The following is a 23068-nucleotide window of genomic DNA, read 5'->3' as shown; positions in this document are numbered from 1 at the left end:
GAAAAGGAAACCACACGTATTTTGCATAGTCCATCAAAAAGTATTGACAAAGAGTAGCTGCAAATGACAGGTGAAGCTCAACTGAAATTAAGCTGATACCTCTGGCTAGAACAACTCACTTCTCCCTCTCTCCGTTGTTCACTCTCGGCTGATACTGCCCATTTTTGAAGAGGTACTTACAGGGGGAATTCCCTTAGAAAAGTGCACTCCATCCCCTAGAGTAATAAATGATGGACTCAGAGGGCAGAAGCTGTTGTCACGTAGACCTTAATACAGCTCTTGCCTTTTAAACGTTGTCTTGCCAGGTTTGGGGAGGCTGAGTGATACCTGGCATTTTCCACTGTTGCAGTAGTTGTTTGCTTTTTCCTTTTACTTACCATGAAAAATAGAATTTAAACTCTCTACCCAGTATATTGCAGTCTTTTTCACGTAACAGCTCTATCAGGCTGAACAGCAGAAAAGTTAGCTCTTCTCACCAGATGCCGGTTTCAAAAGGATGGCTGTGGGTTTTTGCAGACTGTAAACAGGGTGCCCAAGCAGGTGCAATTTTTCTCGTGGAAGCAGAAAGCACTACCATGCAATAGAAGTGCCACTGTGTAAATGTTTCCCCTGAGCTTTGTGTTAATATAAAAAGCTTCCGAAGTTTTGTCACCTTAGCCATGTTGGGTTCCTTACGGCTAGCAACGTATATATGAAATATTCTGGCTCCTGTGTTGACATCTCATGCAAGTACTTCTAGTCCCAAATCCGAGATGCTCAGACTCCACAGTTTCTCTGTCTACTGAAATACAGAGAAACCTTTGTGCATGGGAGAGCTAGGGATTGAGCCTCATTACTTTGTGTGCTTCTCCTCTTAAAAGAGATGCAGCACTCCATACCCCTCCATCTTCAGTACAAGAGCACTCTCTAGTTTCTGGGACAACCTGTAAGCACATTGTTAATGTTTTGAGAGACAAAGAAAGGAGACAGCCTTAGACTGGGCTTCACATGTGTCTTTTGGGGAACTTTAAGAGGTAAAATGACTTAATTATAGAGGAACTTCAACTTTATTTGGAACTTCAGCATATTCAAATGTGATTTTTTTATTTAAATAATGAGTGTGTGTAGGGTGAAGCACTCACCAAGTCTCCTCCTCATTTTCAAAAATTCAATAATGTGATATACATCAGCAAATAAGAAATGAAAAAGGGGTCGTGACAAAGAGAATTTGCATCGTATTTTCTTCATTCTTCTATATGAGTCATAGAGAAGACAAATAGCTTTTATTAGATGGAAATTTAATTTAAAATTACTTCTGAATAACTGTTTTTTGTCATGTTTTATCTACTGATATACAGTCAATTGAAGAACTCTTGAACTGAATTTTTTTTTTCTAAAAGGAGTTTTGCATAAAGTTAGTCATTATGAGGCATCAAGTCTTCTTTCATTGTTTTGGGTTGTGGTGTTTTTCTAAATTCTTCTTGCTACCTAGAATAAAAATAAAGGAAAGAAGACATTAAACATGTGTAGGAGTTTATTTTCAGCACCATTTTCCTCGTAAATAATAATGTTCTTTTTAAACCCTGTTTATTATGCATGCCAGCTGTGATGCATAGTAGGTTTTGTTACAATCTTAAACTTTGTTTAACAGCTCAAATATGAGCTGCTGCTCACCCAAATGAGCTTTATTACACTTGTAGGTGTGTTTTTGTTTGTTTTTTTTTTTTAAACAAGACAGACTCAGGTCCTGTAGGGGCTGGACATAAAGAGGTAATTTGAGGACACTACACTCCCGAATATTGGGTGGACTGAAAAAGTCAGACTTACTTCACAAGTTGCTCAGCATCTGTGTCTTTGAGCGATGCTGGTTATGGGGAGGTGACATTTTTATTGTTTCCCAGTGGGGAATGAAAGCAGTGATGTTTCACAAGAATAGTTCCCTCTGCTTTTTAAATGCTTTCATTTTCTTGTCTCTCAACAGTAACGTTTTAACTCCTTAAAGAGTAATTGTGCTGTATGAATTTGAACCACTGGCTCTAAGCGAATTGAAGCTGGCATTTCAGAGGACAAGGCATTATAAACTCCTGACTGTTTTTCTCCCTACCACTGCCTGTAGCTTTTGTAGTTGAGGTCATCTAGCCAGTCAAGCAGCAAGTGCACATCACAGCTGAGGCTAACAGACAAACAAAACAAATAGGTGAAGCAGCTGATAATAGACAACTGCTGAAGAAATGAATCACTTTTCTCAAGGCTCTATTGTAATTTCATTAAGTAAACACCATTGTTCATTTTTTTCTTTTACATGTTTTCTTCAAGCATTTATTTCACAAAGAATTATGCCATTTCATCCTCTCACAACTATTACCAAGAGTACTCGGATAAGTTTGGATGGATATTTTATGTATAATTTCTCTTTAGGAGATGAAAAGGTAAGCGTAAGACATGGATACAGTATGATTCCCTCTGAGCTTAAAAGGAAAGGTCTCAGTCTCTTGTACAGGAATTAATTCAATAAAGAGAGAGATTTGTCTTGATGACGTGCACTTCCTCTTAACAAAGTCATTCCTCTCAGAACAGGGGTCAGATAGGATTTGACACCATAGCTACAGTACTGTGAGGGGGAGGAAAAAAACAACCTTTGCTTGCTGCTCTTTCAAGCTAACACATTTCCACCCATTTCTTGATAAATGCTGACCCAATTGTCTTTTTCCTGTTCTGCTTCTGTGGGTCACTTCTCCATGGGGAACTCCATCATTCAGTTCCATTGCATGGGATGCAGAGTGATGGCTTCATGGCTGGTCTTCATCACACATGGCTCACCCCTGGGGAAAAACAAAACAAAACCACAACTTTTTGGCAGGACTCTTTGAGCTGTGTGTTATGGTCATGTGTGCCCTCACAGGATGAGGTTGTTTTTTTAATCTGTATGTAGCATTGCCAGATCCTATAAGTATTTCTTGGTGAGGGCTAGTGCAAATTTTATAATAGAAGTTTCTGGTTGTGGTGAGAAGAAATGTTTGTTTGTCTGCCTGTCCCATTTGCACTGCTTGAAATAGAGCCAACGATCAAAGTTACTGCCATCTTTCTCCCATAGCAGCTTACTAATGTCCCTGCAAAAGCAACTAGAGGCAAGTATTGGAGTAGTTTGGTTTCTTGCCCTTGTTCATCTGGCTCTTCCCTTGGATGAGTGGAAGCAACGAGTTGGTCACTTTACTGTTCCATGCATCCCTTCATCAAGGAACCTGGAAGAGAGATAAAGGAAATCTGTGGTCATGCTAGGTGAGGGGAGAAAAAAACAGAAGTAACATTTCCTACCTGCATCTTCCAGGATAGAAGGAACAGCAAAGGTTAAAGAAATGAACTTGTTAGAGTGTTGGGGGAAAAAGGCTATTCCGTGAACTGCAAGATGATTAAAAGCTGCAAAGCAAATGCTGGAGTCTGTGTCACTTTTCAGGATGAGAGTAAAGAGAGGGATCCTCAGGAATCACTTTCTCCTCACCTGAACTCTAAGTGCAAATGATGCTGAACAGGTTTCAGAAATCAAATGGGGTTTGCTTTGTGAATGAATTCCACAAAAGTCTGACAAAGCTGTGTGTGTGTGTGTGGGGGGGAAAGATGGCAGAACAAGCTTCAGAATAGATAAAAGTGAGGTAATCATATAAATAAAAATAATCTCAACCACACCAACAAAATGCCAAACTCGGAACAAGTAATTGCAACACGAGGAATTATCTCAGAGTCAGTTGAGAGATTTCTGAAATTGTTGGCTGAGTATGCAGTAGCAGCAGCCAAAAGAACTGGCGAAATGTGGGGCATTATAACAAGACAGAGGCCAGCATCTTGGCACTATATAAGGCCCTGGTATTTTACACAGCAGGCACGGAACTTCTGGAACGTGCTGTAGGGAGCTTGTGGAAGTAGACAATTTCGGCAGGTTTGAAAGGGATTACATTAAATCATGTACAACAGGTCAATAAATAGATACTAAAGGATTAGGCAGGAATCTGTCCTCTAGCATCCATAATACAACGCTTTCTGATGCTAGGGGAATATTAGAGGAATGGATAGCAGACAACGGAAGGCTTGCTTGTTCTTTCTAAATAGCATCCCCTAATGTCACTCTCGGGGACAGGATCCTGGGCTAGATTATCTGCAGCAAGACAAAGGGACATTAGGCAGCTAGAGCAAGCTGAGGACTGAGCAGATGTGCCACTGAGAGCTGGAAAGGAGGAACAGCAAGGGGGGCTGGGGAGCACAAATGTCAGGGTGGGCAGGCTGGTGGGGAATGAGACAGGGCTGTTTTTGTAGATTCAGGGGTTGGAGGGGAGGGGGAGAAGAGGTGGGACAAAGATTGGCATGTGTGTAGTGGGAATCGTGCTTGTAGCAAGTGCACCTTTCTCAGTAAGCTGGGCGTAATGAGCAGTGCTGATTTGTTCCTCTGACACGTGGATTGGGTAGGATGAGGTCCAAAACAAGAGAAGGAACAAAGTTGCAATGTGATGCATGTAAATCTCTAAGCAAACTTAGAACTTCTGATGGATGCAGGTGAGAATGCTTTTGGTTTGCCTAGACAATGAAAACGAGTCATTTTTAGGGTTGGATCACCACTGGTAAGGTGTCAGGAACTCAGATATTGTCCAGACAGTTATTGCAGCTTAAACCACGCTCTTTGTAAGCTGCAGGAGCTGGCAGTTACTGTGCCATCTGACTAATACAAAGGTGAGCAAACACATTATGGACTTAAACTTCCATATAAAAGATGTAGAAGCTAATAAATACCATAAAAGCTGCCATGGCTGAACATTTGTGAGAAGTCTACTAAATGCTACTAAGTGAACAAAAAAATGGGCGTTTGTTAAGTTTGTTGGAACTGACCTATATCTTGTCCAGCTTGAGACATGGGGACAGCATTATGGCATTTGGAGAGCAGGTCCAAGAAGCAAAGGATCAGATTCCTTAGAAGCACACGGTGTAAGAAGTACCTAGTCTGTAATCTCTGCCACAGGCAGGCATCCTCAGCCTCTTGGTAGCACCTGCCTGTGCTGGAGCATACCTGCTATACCACAAATCCAGTTATGTGATGTTCGGTACCATGAGACTCTGCCAGCCCCACAAGCGTGTGTTAATGATAGCATCGTCGGTCCGCCGAGTTCCAAGGCAGAACATTACTGACTTGGTGCTTGCTCTGTATGCACAACCCAAGTGGGAAGGCACACGCTTGTGTGCGGTGTTGCCCTGCTGTGTGCATCTTACAGCTTCAGTCGTGTTCTGAAGGAGTAATTCTTTCTCCCTGCCTCAGTTCACTAATGTTTTTTTCACAGCCCGTGCTCAATTTAACAGGTCTTCTTTGATCACATACGTTCCTTGTTCTATTGTAAATTGCAAGTGGGACCACAGGCCATTGCTTCTCTTGGAGCCCAGAGAGGGAAGTGAGAACACCAGAGCACTGTATATTTTCTGTGGGTCAGAGCTATTTCAGTCCATGTGGAAATGGTGTGAACAGCTCACCACCTCTTTAGCTGGGCAGGTGGAGAGGGGAGCATTAATAATGTTAATAATTCTACCAGTTCTACCTCACCCTATCAACAGCTGTGACCGGCTGATTTCTCTGCCTCCTGAGAAAAAGCAGCCTCAGAAAAGGAGGTTGTACTATAGGCAAGCAGAAAACTCCTGTAGGGCCCCTGGGCTGTGGGCACAGATGGTCGAAGCAAGCAGCGCTGCAGCTGATGTCTTCCTGACCCACCTCTGCAAATGAAGTGTGAGAGTTCACGACAGTCTGTTGCCAATATTGTCAGTAGAACAGATGAAGGACTCTGACTTCCTGAAATTTTTCATATGAAAGCAAGTGAGGAAACCTCGCACCGTTTTCTCAAAGATAAGATAGCATAGAAAAGATCTGTGCATGATGTTCTCTGCCAGGGCTTTAAATTTGTGAGTGTCTGCATTAGTTTTGTATCTCTCTTCTGAGTCGTGTTGGGGACCTTTGTGGTCATGGCAGTGCTTTCCAGATGTTTGAGCACACTTCTGTGCTCAGCATCAGCACTGGGGATGAAGGAAAGTTTATTCTGAAGTCTTGGACTGGATTCCTCATATACTTCGGAGAATTTGGAGTTTGCTGTTCCACATAAACTCTCAAAGCCACCTGTAATAGCACTGGAGGAGAGCTAGGACATGGCTGCGCTTTGAAGGTGTCCCTAGTATCAAATTCAGTAGGATGTGCTGTGCCGGTGCCATGCTATGAGGTGCTTTGGCAGTGAACTTATTTTCTTTTATTGTTTCCCCATGGGTTTAAAACCTCTGTGTGTTGTAGCACCTGGGGACTGCTACGCAAAGTAGCAATTATTATTCTAGCCATTAGGGTATTGTGGAGCCTGGATTTGGTTGAATCTAGGTGGTGCAGTGGCTAAAGCCCTAAGACTCTGCCTTCACACTTCTGCCAAGCTTTCTGTACAAGGAGCTTTGCTGGGGTTAGTGCTGCAGTGGGAGATAAAAAGTGAAATGCAAAGGTATTAAGGTGTAAGTAAAGCTACAGTCTAAGGCTGTGCATAAGGAAGAGACAAGAATGTTCTATCTGTGCCTTACATATGGATTTGAACTGTCACAGGAATGTGAGATGCTAATAAATGTAAATGAGTTCTATTAAAAAAAAAACACTAAAAATTGTCTTTACCATATAAGGTGGTATCTTTCAGCTCTTTTGAGGAAACTGCGAAGAATTATACGCTCTTGTCTCCCCTTTACCTAGTTTCCTAAATATGCTACAGGAGAGATGATGGTGTCCTATGCACTTCTTCTGTACAGCGTGGGGCCCACGTACTCCTTTTGGAACAGGGGAGGGATTCTGGAAAAGCTCCTGCGAGGGCAAAGAAAATTAGAGCTGCTAAAAGTAGGAGGCTATGTACGTGGGATTTTTTCTTGGCTTTTTTTTTTTTTTCCTGCTAATAGTAGATTCTGTGGGTGTACAACTGCTGACAGCCACATATAAACACTGCTGCAGAATTCCGCTCTCCCTGCTGCAAATTTTGGGCCTGTTGTGCTGTAATTTCAGAGGTTCTGTTTTTGTACATCCAATTATAGATCTTATTTTGGTGTTGAAATTTCAGCAGGTGGCTATAGTAGGCACAGATCTAGCTGATTTTTATATATGGAATCGTAAAAGCAAGCACCAGAGACAATGCTTGGTTGTAAACTGATTGTGATTTATTCCCTTTTTCTTATTAAAGAGAAAAAGCATACAGATCCTTATAGGCCTGGACCCCTCTGAGCAGAGAAGTTAAAATGATATGCAAAGTATTAATGTTCTACACATATGCTACATTGCAGATATGTAAGAAATGGTAAACAAGAGTTAATTGCATTGTAAGTGTACATAATCTCATGAACTGTTCTCCACTAAAGTCATAATTAACCGTCTGCATGCATAGGGCTGCCCAATAATGTTTCCTAGCAGCACTTATCATCAAGGACTTGGCATTAGGTTAGAATGGTTTACACAGAGCCAGTTAGAAATTGTAATTTTCATCAAACAGTACAGTAGTTTTGTCTGTTCTGATTAAGAACCACGCTCATTTTCTAGCTTAAGATGTAGTGACAAGTGTCAAAGCACATTTTTCATTTAACAACATATTGAAGCATCAGTACTACTGGTTAGAAACAGAAGAAAATCATAGACCTAATGGACTATTAAAAAAAAAAAAAAAAAAGAAAAGAAAAAAAAAGGAAAAAGGATGGCTGTAATATTGTTGTGTCCGTAACCTGGGGTTTTGGGCCACAAATCTGAAAGCTGTGTAATCTGAATCTGAATGGTTGGCTCTCTTTTGAGGGGGGGGGCAAAACAGAAAAGAGAAAATGTTCTTCAGTTCTGCATTATATCTTATTTAGCTAACTAGTCAACATAATTAAATGGAAAGAAATTATATTAAACTTCCCTATGCCACATGCTAATGCAGAGACAGAACAAAGAAATGGAAACAGTTTTGTAGTAGTTCAAAGGTAATCTCTCCAGTGATCATGTAAAATTTAAACTTCAACATGAGTACGCTCGTGAAATGCCTTCAGATATCAGCCCACATTACAATCTGCTATTTTGTTTTGAATGAATGTGTCGTGACTAGAAGCTGAAGTGGTAACTACAGATAAGATTGAACACAGTGCTTTAATGATATCCCTTTTCAAGTTAGCTGCTGGAAATACTTTCATTTAATTTGCTGAAGTCCATTGAGAATATAATTTTATTTTGCTTTACATAAAATTAACAAACTTGGGATGTTCAAAAGCCAGTGCCAAAATCTTAATTGAAATGGACATTTTTTACAGTCTTAAGCATGTTGCTTGGAAAAGGAGCATCTTGTCTGAAATAATTTTATCTTTGATCTTTAAATACTGAGACAAATTCAATCAGAATACTTTGCATGTGTTTCAATTGTGTAGAGCATTTGCTTTTCTGTGCCAGTCTTTCTTTTAATATGTTGTACTGTAACACTAATAGTTTGGAAATGTGCTCTTGCTGGGTTTCGTTCCAGAGCGTTCATTCTTGCTTTCCGTAAAGGGGTGGAGCTGCTTGTTGTTTGTTGTCAACAATTTTAGTAAATCTGTTTTGCAATGCAGAATTTGTGTCAGTGGCAGTAAGCTTAGTTCGGCTCAAATAACTTACCCTTCCTGAAGGGCCTCCCTAGCCTCTGGTCTGGAGGAGTGCAAAAGTCTTCTGCAGTGGAATCGGTGTGGTTTTCCCATGCAGAAATGGGATGTGTAGGAGGACAGGAACTGAAAGTTAAAATCCAGAGAGATCAGAAGGACATACATATCTTTGTTATTATGAACCGAGATCTGAAATAGCATCTTTTTGATCCTGTAAAGGGCTGGGGGAAGGCATTGAATTGAGATGGGAGGCACAGGCTGGCTGAGCTGTCAGTGCATTTCTTCTATTCCTTTCTCTGCTCTCCACTGCAATAGATGTCAAGAACAAACATATTCGGGCTTGCTCTGCTTCTCAAAGCTGCCTGCATATGAGCTTGGCCTGATGTAAAACTTGTGCCGTGTCTCAATAAGCCTTTGAGGGTACAGTGAAAGAGCTTGCATAGTTATACACGTTCATGTAAATGCGTCCAAAAAGGGAACCTACACATCCTGATTTTCTCCATTAATGGAGTATCCTATATGAGCTGGACCCAGCAAAGGCATCTGAAGCTGTGAGATACATCTGGTAGCTTTCGCTCTTCACTCAGAAGTGCCACTACAGCTGAAATAAATACTGAGGATTTTTGTGTGTGGTAATCGGATCAAACTCTTTAAAGAGAACTGTTAAATCTAAGCAGACACTACGTTGCTCCAAGCCCCTATAGCAGTGGTATTTCTCAAGTTCAGTTTAATTTGATCCTTCATACTGTGCTCCAAAGTATTTTTGAAATGAAGAATAAGGATACACTAATTTGCAGTCCTTACTAGGATGGCTTCTTTGGGCTGTTGCTTCAAAATAATCCAAGTAACAGTTGACACATGAACCTAGTTGGCAAGGATGCCAGTGTAGCTATTTCTTGACTGTGATACTAAGTAAGACAGTGAAAGCATTTTCTCACTGCTCAGCTTTTCATTGTTATTTGCCCTAGGGTCACACTGAAATAGCTTGGAAAGAACACAGAGAGTAAATCTTTTGTGCAACAAAGTTTGGAGACAACTACTTATTTCATAGGTAGATAGGATTTGATTAAAAGTAGTTAACATTTTATTTGCCTTCAGTTTTTGATAGCAAATAAAAAGTTTACTGCTAGAAGAAAGCTGAGCCTCTCCACCACTGAAAGCGCATGCACAAAACAAGAAGAAGAAACAAGCAAAAAATAACAACAAAACAAGCAAAAAACAAACGACACACCTCAAACTAAACATATTCCAAATTTCATCTCAAGGTAACTGGGCATCAGATAAAAATTCCTTTGTACTCCCATCTGCTACAGTCAGGGCAAAGCAGTTGTAGAGACTGGACACAGCTTTCCCTGAATTATTATTTTTGAAAGTAGGTTCCAGACATTTTCACAATGCAAACACGTTTCGTGACTGAAGTTGAACCTGATCTGTCCTCTCTCCTTTCTGCCTTGTTATAGGATTCTTGAAGTGTTCAAGGCATTGGGCACAATGCTGAACATTTCCTGAAGATAAACTGCAGCACTTTTGTTTGTGAGCCTGTTTGAGCAGGAGTCCGAATTTGGAATATCAAAGCTCTGACCTTCAGTGCAGAGCAGCGCTCATGCTGCTTGCATGTCTGTGTACATCGCTTTCTGAATGAGCTTCTCAGTGCTTAGCTCTTTGCAAAACTGAGTGGCTTCAGAGGAAAAAATGTGGTGAAAAACCTCAGTCAAAACAAAACAACCAAACCAAACTAACCAACCAACCAACAAAAAACAGCCACCAACCAAACAGGAAAACTTTTATTAAGTCAGGGTTATATTTGCCTATCCTTAGGGTACATCACCAAGACGGCCATTCCAATCTGTTCCTAAAGTCATGCATACTAGAGCATGAGTTAATCAGTGTTCATCATTTGGAGTCTTCATTTGCTATCTCTTCTTCCTTTGAAGGGCAGCTTGGTGAAGTGTCTCGATTTATTAATGTGATTACAGCCTTTGATGTGGCATTTCTGAAGGGGACCCACGCTGTGGGAGATTATTGTCCCCACCTGGCTGTCCACTGCAAAGTTGATCATCCAAGCTTCTAAGAAAGTTGGTGCTGTTCTTTGATTTTCTTCTCTGAAGTTTCCAAAGCTTTTGAAGACTGGAACAGGAATGGTTTAGCAAGTCTGAAAACTTGAGTTCTCCTCTTCCCATCCTTTCTGGTGAGAGGAAAAAAAAAAAAAAAGGTTTGTCCATCAGTTCCTCACCCTTTCTCAGCCTTTTCTTCCAGGCATGTGGAAGTAACTTCTGTAAAAGGAAGCACTTTGATGAAGCTCTCCACATGAAAACCCCAGAAAACAAAAAGACCCCCTGAAAATGATTTTTCTAGGTTTAAAGTAAGATGAGAGCATGAAAATGGGTTCACACCAGGAACAGTGAGAGGCAGGGCTGATGTTGGCTGCCCAGCTGAAGTGGAGTTCATTTACAGCTAATGACACAAAACTATTGATACGAGTGCAGAATTTCTGTGGGTTTTACGTGTGCATACAGTACTGCTGAACTGGGACTGGAGCATATATTAGATGGTGACAGAGAGGCAGCAGTTGAGTTTGGGGGGAAAAACTATAAATGGCTATGTACAGTTCATACAAGTGCATGTGCGTACTTTCATCTCTTTTGGAATTCCTGTCAAGTTGTCTGCAACAAGGGCCAAAAACTTCATTACTGAGTTTGTAGCTGAGAGGGTTCCACTATCACAATTGTGACACATGCTGTGGATGCGGAGGGGGTGTTAAGAAAAATAACTTGAGTGAAACCATGAATAGAAGACATTTTTGAATGTCTTTTTTTTTTTTTTTTTTAAAGTCTAGTAATTTTGGAGAGAGAGCTCACGAGAGAACTAGTATGTCCCCTTTGTGCTGTCCTGTGTGAAGGCAGTAAATCCTCCTAACCTGTGTGCTGGGAATTGTGTTCTGAGATGAGCATTTTCCTCACTGTTCCAGCCTGGGATGCTCTCAATCAGCAGAGTAGCAAGAGATTACTGCCCATGTTGGCACTGTGGAAATGGTGAGAAAGGCCTCTCATCAATTAGACTGGAGGTGGCACATTACCTGAATTTTGTGGGTTCTCACACTGAATCTGAGGAAGAGCTCATCATGTTGATGATATTGGTAACATAGGCTAAAGAAAAGAGCATCAGCTAAAACCAATATCTTCTCACTACTGCAATCCTCTTCCATCTGACAAACCAATTTGTGCAGAAACAGGCTTTGATCAATGATGTCCTTATATATAATGTATACAATTCTATTTCTAGCTATGCTATTTTCCAGAAGTGTTTCTTCTAGAACTATAGCGTACTGGTTTTGGCTTTAAAATTATGAGTATTCCTTTTTTAAATTGTACAACTATGATTCATTTTAATAAGCTATCATATCTGTGCCAACTGATACTCAAGTGCATATTCACGTTTATCAATAATATCTTGTTCACTGCATAGGAAATTGAGCTCTGTCTTTCTATCGAGAACGTGCAATCAAATATCTGACATTTTAGCCTGCTCGTACAGCGTGTTCTTTGCTGCAGTTGCAGGTGAGACATTCTCCTCTAGGGTAGTATATCTTGGTACATGCTAGGTACATGGGGGCAGGAGTGCAAGCAGCTCTTGGCCTGCAGAATATGCTATTGAGCTGTATTGATTCCTCATTCAGCTATATTGGGTGTTCACCTGGAAACCTACCTGGGTTTCTAGTTGCTCGTGAGAAGGCTGATTAGTATTATGTTAGCTAACAAATGCACATAGGCACTGAGGTCTTATGCATCTTTTATGCACCTTATGAACAAACCAGAAAAGATATCTATATGAATTAATGAATTTTGCAGTGAGTCAATCATGCAGTTTTCTAGGCTGCACAATGAAGCTATTTCTGCCTTCCAAAAATTGAAAAAACAAAACAAAACAAAACAACAATGGATTAGTAGTTTCTTTATTTGTCGATTTGTATTTTAAGCCAGCTGTGTACTTCAAGATTGTCCAGTGCAAGTTGAAACAGGAAAAAAAGCTATGGTTCAGAAACCTGATGGAATCAGGTTAAGCATATGTGGCCTGAACCCTCAGCTCCATTTGATTTGGCCTCTGGTTTGTCGCTGTATGAGCATCCAGGAGTTCCAGATTTCTGCTGAGCATTTTTTACATCGCATATAGCTTTTCCAAATATTTCTTGAAGTCAGTGTTGGCACAGCTTCTTAGGAATGCTCCATTACCCTGGCTCCTCTGGCTGTGAGACCGGGTCTGTAGGCTAGTACCCTTGCTTGTCTCCATTTTGCATTATGTAGATCTCACTGGTTGATGTGTGGAGACTACTTTTAAGGAAGGTCAGACAGCTAGTGATGAGTTAAAGCTAGACCAAGTAGTTTTTCTAAAACCAAACCAACAATTCCCTTCTGGATCACAGAAGGTCAAAGTTGTTTGTTCTGAGAGCCCAAATAAAGTCCTTTCAGAAAGAGGGTAATGGAGCACTCCTGTTGCTCTCTGAAATCCACAAAGAATATCTCCCATTCCATCTTCTGCATTTTTCTTCACATGGTTCCTTTGATCCTTGTTGCAGGGAGTGTTCCTGAGTTTGAAAGCTAATGTCCAGTTGTGCATGTGTGGGAAGCGGGGAATGTTTCATTCATTGCCAAGATCGGCTTTTATGAGTGGGAGAGTTTCGTTCTAAGAGCTGATTGCACATCACATCAAACAGGACATGCAAATGTCCACCTTTATCTTAATTTTAATAAAGGAATTTTGACTCAGTCATTTGTCTTAGAAATGCTACCAAAAATAACAGGAAAAACTGAGGCATGTGCCTTAATTATAACAGCATTGCAAAATGTGCTCACATTCTTTCTTCATGAAGTACTCTGAGGAGATTTGGATGAGGAGCAGCAGCAGTCTAGCCTACCGTTGTGGTGTTAGGCATGTAAAGGTTATAAAAAGCAAATCCTTCACTGGTAGTTTCTTCTAGCTTGAACTTCAACACAAGTCTGGAACGAGCAAAACTGGATAATATCTGGGAATTTGTAGTATCTTGCTGATATTTTGCATTTCAGAAGTGAGCTTGAACATGGCTTTTTCCGTGTTACAGTACAAAAGATTTACTGTTTATTAAATGAGAGGATATAGAGGATTAAGAATACTTCTTGTAAGTGCTGTGTTGTCATGCCTTATCTTGAAGCAATCCAGGAGGGAAATATCAGAGGGAGATAAAGCGGTGGAGCAGAGGCAGTGATTTAGGGAGAAACTAGGGGAGCAAATTGCAGGGTCAGGGAAGAGAGGAAACAACAGGCAGTCAGAGACATAGGTGCTGTGAAGAGAGAGACATTCTTGTTATATTCTTGTTAAGCTTCCTTGTGAATAAGCTTTACTGTTGTTTTCAGATGGCCTATACTTTTTTTTTTCTTTTGTTTAGTGTAGATATGAAGGTATTACACTTATAAAATCTGCCTGCCTTGTGTCTGTGGAACTTCACATAATTTCCCTGCCAATTGTACCTCCTGTTTAACACAGGGAAGATGGTTTAGAACATGTAGTATTTGAATGCAAGCAGGCGAAGTTTGAATTTTCTGTTTAAATGACAATTGTTTACAAAAGTAATGATTTTTTTACATGAAATTAAGCACAGCTCAGTTATATCTGTAGAGGCCAGGAGTTACTTGTTACTCCTACTTGATCACGCTCTACTGTTCTGTAAGGAAACTCTTCTGTTGGTTGCATGGGGCTTAGCATCTCATGCTAAAATTTGTATGTTATAATGGCCCCAGGTGTGATGACGGTATTGGCAGCTGATCACAGAAATAACTGCCCAGTGAAGCTTAATGCATGCACGGGGCCTGTATTGAACAAAGTTAAGTCTTAAAAACCAGGGCCTTTGTAAATTACTGCAGAGGAAATAGAAGGGTGAGAATGAGCATCCGGGCCTACCATGTACAGAGCAAATAAACTGCAAAAGGAAAAGCAGTATCTTGAGGAAAAGAAGGGATTATAGGGCACTGCTGAGAATTTTAGACAGGCGGAATTGTTGTCATATTCATTAAGCCCCGCAGTCAGAACATTCCCCAACATTAGTTGTTTTGATTTCACTTCACATAATCAAACTGAATTTTGCTTGCCTCTGATGGTGTGGCTTCAATAGCTGGACAGATGACTCTTTGTCCTGCCAAATGTGTTTTCATCTATGGTGTCACCATCTGCTACGAGAAATGGGACAAGCATTGTTAGTGTCCTTTGCCAGATGTGGTTTAAAGCTCTCTCGTTCTGTGGCAATAACAGTGCCTTCGTGGACACGTACAGGTGTGTCTCGCTGGGTTTGTATAGGCGAGCTGGAGTCTGCAAGGTGCTGAAAAGAAGCTGTGAAAGGTGATACCTAGACATTGTTTATACCACATTTTTGTAGGGGTATACTTGCCTATCAGGATCATAAGATGCTTGTAAAAATTAACTTTGTTGCAGAAAATTTTTACATAACTGAATGGAGCTTACTGCTTTTCAAAGGTCCATTCTCAGTGTTGGTAGTCATTTATGCTTAGACCACTGTTAAGCAAATGCCCATATTTGAAAGTAAAAATAATAATAAAAAAAAAATAAAAAAATCACTTGCTTCTTTAAGAAATCGTAGTCTTCACTGGAATACAATTACATGAATTCTGCATTTTTGCATCTTGTGCATTCCAGTTTGATTGTTTACTCTTTAACATATTCAAGGTACATCAAAATACATGATTCTTTTCCTAACTAACTTTGGAAACAAAATCACTTTTTAGTTATTAAATAGAGTAACTTTCAGATTAAAAAGCTAGTTGATTTGACAGGCAGTACACTCATAATCCCTAGGAAAAAAAATCCCTTTTCCTGGGTTGTTCTTATTTATTTTTTCTTCCGTGTCTAAATGTGATTGACACAGGGTAGTATTGGTTTTGTCCATTTCACAACCGTGACTTGCTGAAAGCTCTGAAAGAATAATCATGCAATGAGGAAGAAGTTTAAAGTTTAGCTGTTTTAGGTTTAATATTTTAGTTGTATGATTGTATCACAGAAGAAGAGGCATATCCCATGTGACACCTGTGATCTCTCTCCTCTGTTCCCCAAGTGGGCTCTTTCCAGCCCTGAGCTGCATTTCCCCCAGAGTAGCCTTCTACTTCAGCGTGCTCTCAATTGGATTACCAGGCTGCAGCACCACTGGCAACATCCTTCCCTTTTCACCTAAATCACTGCCCACCTCTGAGAAAAACATCCCCTCAACTACTGGCACAACTCTTGCTATCTTACTCCTTTCTACTTAAAAGAAGTAAGTTATGCCTGACTAGTTCGTTTATCTTGCCCCACACCATTGTAGACTAGCAAGTTAATAACAAGGAAGGAAATCTGAAAAAAGTAGTATGCTGTATGCTTAAAATATAAAAACACCTCACTCTCTTCACTTTTTAGTGTGTAGGGCTTTCTCTCATTTCAGGAATCTGTTAAAATAGTACAGCTGGGCAAAAAGAGAAGAAAGTGTGACTGTACAACCTGAACATAGAAAGGAGGCAGGTTTGTGTTATCTACAGTGAGAGCCTAATGCTGGGTATCAGACCATAAATTAACAATAGTTTGTTAATTCACACATTGGTTTATTGCCCTACTTAATTAGGCGCATTCCTATTCCTTTTCTTGCGGAAAAAATAATCCAATACTGTAAATTTTGAACAAATAATGCCCATGAAAACAAAACTTGTTCTATGGCTGGTGTTTATAAATCACCCTGTACATAGTTCCTCCTAGGGACTCTGAAATCATGACTGTTTTCCAAATATGCTGAGTTCAAAGAATGCTGAAGATAATTATTCAATAAACTAATTCCAGGTTCATCTCTGTTCCATTGATCATGCATCCGAGTTATGAAACTGCTTGCTTTAGTATATGTTGTCTGAATCCCAATTGCCACCATATCTAAAAGGTGTTGGTAGTCTTTTCTGGATAGTCTTCATGATAGCTAGTATAAATTCTGTTTGTTCCACAGATGACTGGACTTCTTTGCAGAAGCTTGTGTGTAGAAATACCTAAGAGGTATTTCTGTCCATGATGTATTTAGCTCCAGTTTACAAATAAATGCTTGACCCTTTAGGATAATGTTGAAGTGTCTCGTGCAAGGTGCAGGATGTCTTAGCTCTATTTAATTAAGTGCACAAGAGTGGGCTTAGATGATCCAGTTCAAGCTTTCTGAAGATTTAGTCTCCTGTGGATTAATCAGATTTATTTCAGTATAAGAAGAGTTGGGCTCATGGACAGTGTGGATTTTCTATCTGTGTTACAATTCTTAGCATTCTTGTCTGTAATTTCAAGAATTGGAGTCTCTAAATTTGAAGAAACACAACTATGGTGACTTGAAGTGTGCTTTCAAATGCTGTTTTCCTAAAGTAATGTGACTTCCCATACAATAATTATAATAGGCAATGTAAATAAACACATGCAGGAGAAAAGGTTTTTTTTTTTTTTTAATGCTAGAAGTTATTAAAATATCAGTGGCATTGCATTAGTCAGCACAGTGTTAATGATGTTTCTTTTGGGAGAGACGCAAAGCATGCTTCAGGTAGGACTCATGCTTTACTGTCATCATTTGAACTTAGCAGGCATAGCAGTACATAGTGAAAGCAATGGTGCTGCTGATTTAAGAGATAACAGTACAGGCCTGTCCTGGCATATCATATTAAACTTTCCTGTGATGATTTGTGATACAAAAGAGAGAGGTTTATAATCTTGAAAGGTACAAAAATTACATTGGTTTGAATAGAGCTGTGAGAAACATATCCATTACATGGATCAAAAAGGGGTTTTATGGTCTGGGAGGGAAAAATAATCGCTAGGAAAATCAGTTTTTCACAGTACTTGAGAAGTTAATAGCAGGTTGGGCTATGCACTCGAATTGTATATACACAAGGCCAGTGCTTTCCAGCAGGAAAAGCTTCAGACTTCAGGAAGCTAAAGAGCTGCACACGTGGAAGAATAAATAGCATTCAGTCATTTATTTTAGTAACAAGAGGTACTGCTTGCACTAGCAATTATTACATTCATTGAATGTAATTAAAACATTAACTTGTAATATGGAGTGCAGCATATCTACTTTCAGACTCTGGATATTTTCTGTTCATAAAAGTTCTGTTATGTGTAAAAATAATGGATTAGAGATAGACAGCCTGCAGCAGTGTATGGCTTTGGCATACTATGGCAGGGCAAGCAAAACAGTCTTGAGTTGCAGCAATGCATTTGAAAGGTTCTGTGGGTAAAGGAATTATGATGTCTGATGTCAAAGCAATGGGCAAATGGTATTGCTCAATGTCTGTTGCCGAGGCAGGTGATGGGACGTAGCATAACCAAGAGCTGGAGTAATAGAGTTGGGAAGTGTCTTCGAGGCTGCCCAGTCCTTTAACCATGTCTTTCAGTATCATGTACCAAAGGTAAATGATGCTCAGATGGATTCTAGCCAGCCCATTTCTCCTCATGTGGGAGACTCATTCTGCTGTCTTTGCAAGGTGCATGTTCATTCTTTTCAATATCCATAATGCATAAGGAGGGACTTAATGAGATTTAAAAAGAAATAGGATTAGCCAAACCATGAAAACTTAAAGGATTTGAATAGCACTAGGAAAGGGCACTATCAGCAATAGGAATAGGAAAGATGCACTTTCAGTTTAACTGTCTGTGGCCACGTGTACACTTGAAGAGCTCAGAGAAAATGTCCTGACTTTGTATGATAATAGTTTTCTTTTTAACCCCTTTTCACTCTTGATCATCTAGAGAAATCATTCCAGATCGTGACCTGGAGTTATTTCTTTGCCTGTTCTTCAGTCTCTGCACCTCCTGCTAATGATTGGCATGAGCTACTATTTCTGGCAATAGCAGTGGGGTACATTTTGCTTTTGTTCTCTCTGATAAAGAGAAAGCCATGTGGTAAAGGACTATCTTGCATTTCAGGAATTAGTGAGTTTAAAAGGACAATATTTTGTTTGAGATGTTCTACTGAGATTCAGGAGAATTGCTTTAGTCCCTGACCGACAGAATTCTTACATGAGTTTTGTCTGTCGTAATTTTTCTTGGGGGTAAATAGCAAAGGACAAGAGAGTTGCTAGTTCCTAATTCCTGCAAAAAAGTGAGTCCTGTAAATATATTTTGAAATGCTGATTCCTCCTGTGGTCATAGAAGTCATCCTGTTTTGTCTATGATGTCAATTCTACTTTCTGTCTCTAACAAACACGTAACAGTTGTACAGTACGGGAATGACAAATATTACATGCTGTAAATGTAGGTACAAGGACAGATGTTTTAAGGCTAGTAACTGTCCCATCTGTATTGCTCTTGTGCTTGGCAGTCTTACTAGTGGAGGTGAGGCGTCAGGCTGAATGCTCAGACCGAGTCACTTTGCTGATGTCCTCCCTAACTCCAGCCTTTGGTTCCTGCGTGAAACCAGCTACTTCCAGGAGGGTTTATCTTCACAAACATCGCTGTAATTTTGGCAGTAAATTTCAGTGTTTATAGCATTGAAATATATGTGCCTCCCATATTGCAGGCAGAGATGATTCCTTTAGCTCCATGATCAAAAGGCTCGGATGCAGAAGCAAATGACAAACAGAGTCATAAACGCTATTGGTTAAGACAGTATATTGCAGAGGGAGCATAGAGTACTTAGGTTCAGGACCAGATCCTGAGAATTAACCTTGTCTGTTTTGCCCGTTTGAGAATGATAAATCTCAAACTCAGCATCCGCTGAACACTAATATCATTTGTGCTGACAAATTATTGGTCTCTAAGGAAAACTTCTGAGGACTGTTGTCTTTATTTCAACTAACCTTGTGTTTTATATTGTGATGAATTACTTGGAATGCGTTATATGTAGTTCATATATTTTTCACAGAATCACAGAACTGTAGGGGTTGGAAGGGACCTCAAAAGATCATCGGGTCAAACCCCCCTGCCAAAGCAGGTTCCTTAGAGCTGGCTGCCCAGGTAGGCATCCAGATGGGCCTTGAATATCTCCAGAGAAGGAGACTCCACAACCTCCCTGGGCAGCCTGTCCCAGTGCTCCGTCACCCTCACCATGAAGTTCTTTCGCATGTTGGTGCGGAACTTCCCGTGCTCCATCTTGTGGCCATTGCTCCTTGTCCTGTCCCCACAAACCACTGAAAAGAGGTTGGCCAAATCCCTGTCTCCCACACCTCAGGTATTTATACACATTGAGATCCCCTCTGTCTTCTCTTCTCCAGGCTGAACGGACCCAGGTCTCTCAGCCTTTCCTCATAGGGAAGACGCTCCAGGCCCCATATCATCTTTGTGGCCCTCCGCTGGACTCTTCCCAGGAGATCCCTGTCTTTCTTGTACTGGGGAGCCCAGAACTGGACACAGTACTCCAGGTGAGGCCTGACCAGGGCAGAGCAGAGGGGGAGGATCACCTCCCTTGACCTGCTGGCCACATTCCTTTCAATGCATGCCAGGATCCCATTGGCCCTCTTTGCCACCAGGGCACAGTGCTGGCTCATGGTCAACTTGTTTTCCACCAGGACCCCCAGGTCCTTCTCCTCAGAGCTCCTCTCCAGCAGGTCATCCCCCAGCCTGTACTGATACGTGTGGTTGTTCCACACATTATGGTTCACTATTCTTTGTACATTAATTTCTAGTTTTTCCACAGTTCTGTATTGACACTATTGTCCAAAACTTTCAGCATTGAGAGCCATTGTCTGTTGAATTGTAAAGCAAGCCAGTGAGACACTTGCCGTATAGATTTTATTTTGTGAGCTGCTTATGCTTTTTCTTTTGCTAAAACGGTTAGCTATACAATAGCAAAAGTTGTTCAGAATTGCCTTTTAAACAGCAGACCCACTGGAGAATGGGAAGAAAAGGGGGAAAATGAACAAACAAACAAGACCTCTGTGTGTTGAACGTTTCCATAAAGCAGCGCATGAGTAGTGAGAAGAATTGGGAAGTTCAAACAGTGCTGTAGTGGGCAGGCTTTGTTTCACTTTTGGAGGAAACAAGAAAGGGATTTCACTCCCTGAGGATGAGAGGCACAAACAACTGTGGAAAAGTAGACTTGGCTGCATTTCTTAACCAAGGAGGGGTGCGGGGTTTGTACTCTCCTCCCCTCCTTCCTGCTGCCTTGCTGCTGCACGCTCACAGGTAGGCCAGTGCTCAGAATAGTGTATTTCCACTCCGGCATGACAGAGCAAGTGTAGGGTTTTAAATACCATAATATTTGTGAAAATTACAAATTGGACAAAGTTCCAAATGTTTCAGACTAGAAAAGACACAGAATTTTATTTATTTTTTAATGATAAATTCAGTCCTAAATTTGAGCATAAATATAAAAGGAACAGATCAGACAAACATTTTGAAGCAAAGATCTTTGAGAACCTTTTATACAAAGTTCAACACTTCAGTTGCTATCGATACTAGTAGAAAAACTTCCTTCTGCTACAGTGGGACGTGGATATGGCCCTGACTACCTGTTTCAGTGATAAAATGTGGTTAGAAAAAAATTAATTGCTGAAGATGCTGTACAATAATAAAATAATCATGCATGTTCACTCCCCCTTATTCACTTTCACCTCAGATAAAATTCTTGCAGAAATACCATGTGCTACTATAGGCGCAATCGTCCTTAAGAGAAGGAAATTCTCTTCTCACAGCAAGGCAAATGTGTGAGAATATAGTTGAGGTACAAAGAATACTAAGGATGTTGATTTTTGTTTTTCAATTTGTGAGTGCTAGAAAGCAAGCCAACTGAACAGAACAGAAGATTATCTGGGTTCAAAACAAGCAAATAAAAACATTAGAAATTTAATTAGTCCCCTGCCAATTTGTCTGAAAAATACCTAAACTCGGTTAACTCTGACTCGAGAATTTTGAGAGAGATCTTTCAACTGCTGATTCAATTGAATTTAAGCAATTGAATTTTAAATTACAACTGGTTTTAGTACATCTAATTGGTAGAGTTTGGGAATATGAACAGTAATGGGAAAAACAAGAGCAGGGACGCAGTTTTTTAATGCGATGATTGAGAAATGTGTAGAAAAGCCTCTTTTGAATTCTGACATAAATTTCAGATGCGCCTTAAAATAATTCCCAGTAAGTGATCTCGCTTATAGTGTGGAGTCTGCAAGGACAACAGACGTGTGTATGTGGAGCTCTCTGTACTTTAAGATGTATAACTGCTGTGATTCAAGAGGAGTATTGAAATAAGCGTGCTCTGAGGGCACAGTATTCTGCTAGCACTGCTTGCAATGCAAAGACTGAGCAGAAAAAGAAAGTACCTCATATACTTCATAAATTATTCCCACCTTTTTGACATAGCCAACGTTCTGGTCTCAGAAGGGAGAAAGCCTGGAACTACTACTGGGTTTATAAATCTTATTTCTATTGGTCATTCAAGAGTTAGGGTCCATGTAAGAACTTCTAATTTTTTATCCCTGGTTCTGTGCAAAGCAGAATGAATTTTAACTGAAAGCTTTGGCCATGTAATGGCTAACATGAGGCAGTGGTGTAGGAACTTGATTTTAAGTTCCAAAGTGTTCAAGGAGGTTTTCTTTATACGAGCAAGTCATTTGGCACAATAACAATGGTAAGAATTGAAGAATTAGATGCTGAAGCCCCCACATCTGCATTGTATGGGGTCTGGAATACAGTTCAAGGCGCTGAACAGTCCAGTCCCTGATTCAGACAGAGGAACCTCTCAGTTTAGCTTCTTCTGAAAGGAGTTCATGGTTTGGGTATCCCAAATCCCCACTCTATGGGCAAAACCACTGAGTGGTAAATGGGAATGACTGGGGAATTTGCTTCCAACCTGCTCCAAAGCAGTATATGTCCAGTACAGACACAGTTCACTTTTAACGCGTTTACATGCTCACATTCAGATAAGGAACAGGCTTTTCCCCTTCTTTATAAAGAGTTAGAGCCTACTACTGAATGCCATTCTTTTCTTCTGTAAGGCCTAAATGTTGTATTTAGTGTATTTAGTGTTTATTAATGAGTTCAAACCTTTGCAATCTTCACCAGTCTCTACACGAATCTGTAGTGCATGTCTCGAAGCCCGTAGTGAGGAGGGGTCTCTCAGTTAACAAATTACTGAGCTAAGATGTGAAATCTTCTGCTTATGGTGATCTCAACTTAGAAATGAGAGTGACGCACATTTTTTAAGATCTGTCAGGAAAATCAGCTCAGAAGGTTTAAATTGTACTCCGGGTATGTCAGTAGAAATAAATGAATTGTAATTATTTATTATAAACATGGATTAAATGTGTTTATAGACAGTATTGTCATATTGTTTCCCCTTTGAAGAATAACTATACCTCACCGATCTGCTAGGTATTGTGTTTTTTTAATTGTATCAATGAGCATGATTTTAGGATAACGATTTGCTTCGTGCAGCATGCTGAGCTCCTTCAAAAATCTTTTGAAAATAGCTCTTATAAACTGATCT

The 23068-nt window shown here is 40.2% G+C and overlaps 1 long non-coding RNA gene across 8 annotated transcripts in view; it reads left to right on the top strand.

Annotated features, from left to right (window-relative positions):
• The window catches only part of LOC106015446 (uncharacterized), a 225780-nt gene that overhangs the window by 31876 nt on the left and 170836 nt on the right, over nt 1-23068 (top strand). The window contains exon 1 of one of the 8 annotated variants that reach the window (XR_011809068.1): nt 19867-20006. The exons of the other annotated variants lie outside the window; for them this stretch is intronic. This is a non-coding gene — a long non-coding RNA (uncharacterized lncRNA). Of the gene's footprint in view, nt 1-19866; nt 20007-23068 lie in introns of those variants that run through there. 8 annotated transcript variants of the gene reach the window in all.

This window comes from Anas platyrhynchos, chromosome 4 (assembly GCF_047663525.1).
Source record: "Anas platyrhynchos isolate ZD024472 breed Pekin duck chromosome 4, IASCAAS_PekinDuck_T2T, whole genome shotgun sequence".
Taxonomy (NCBI): domain Eukaryota; kingdom Metazoa; phylum Chordata; class Aves; order Anseriformes; family Anatidae; genus Anas; species Anas platyrhynchos.
The sequence above is the reverse complement of the archived record's forward strand: the minus strand, read 5'-3'. Positions and strand labels throughout refer to the sequence as shown.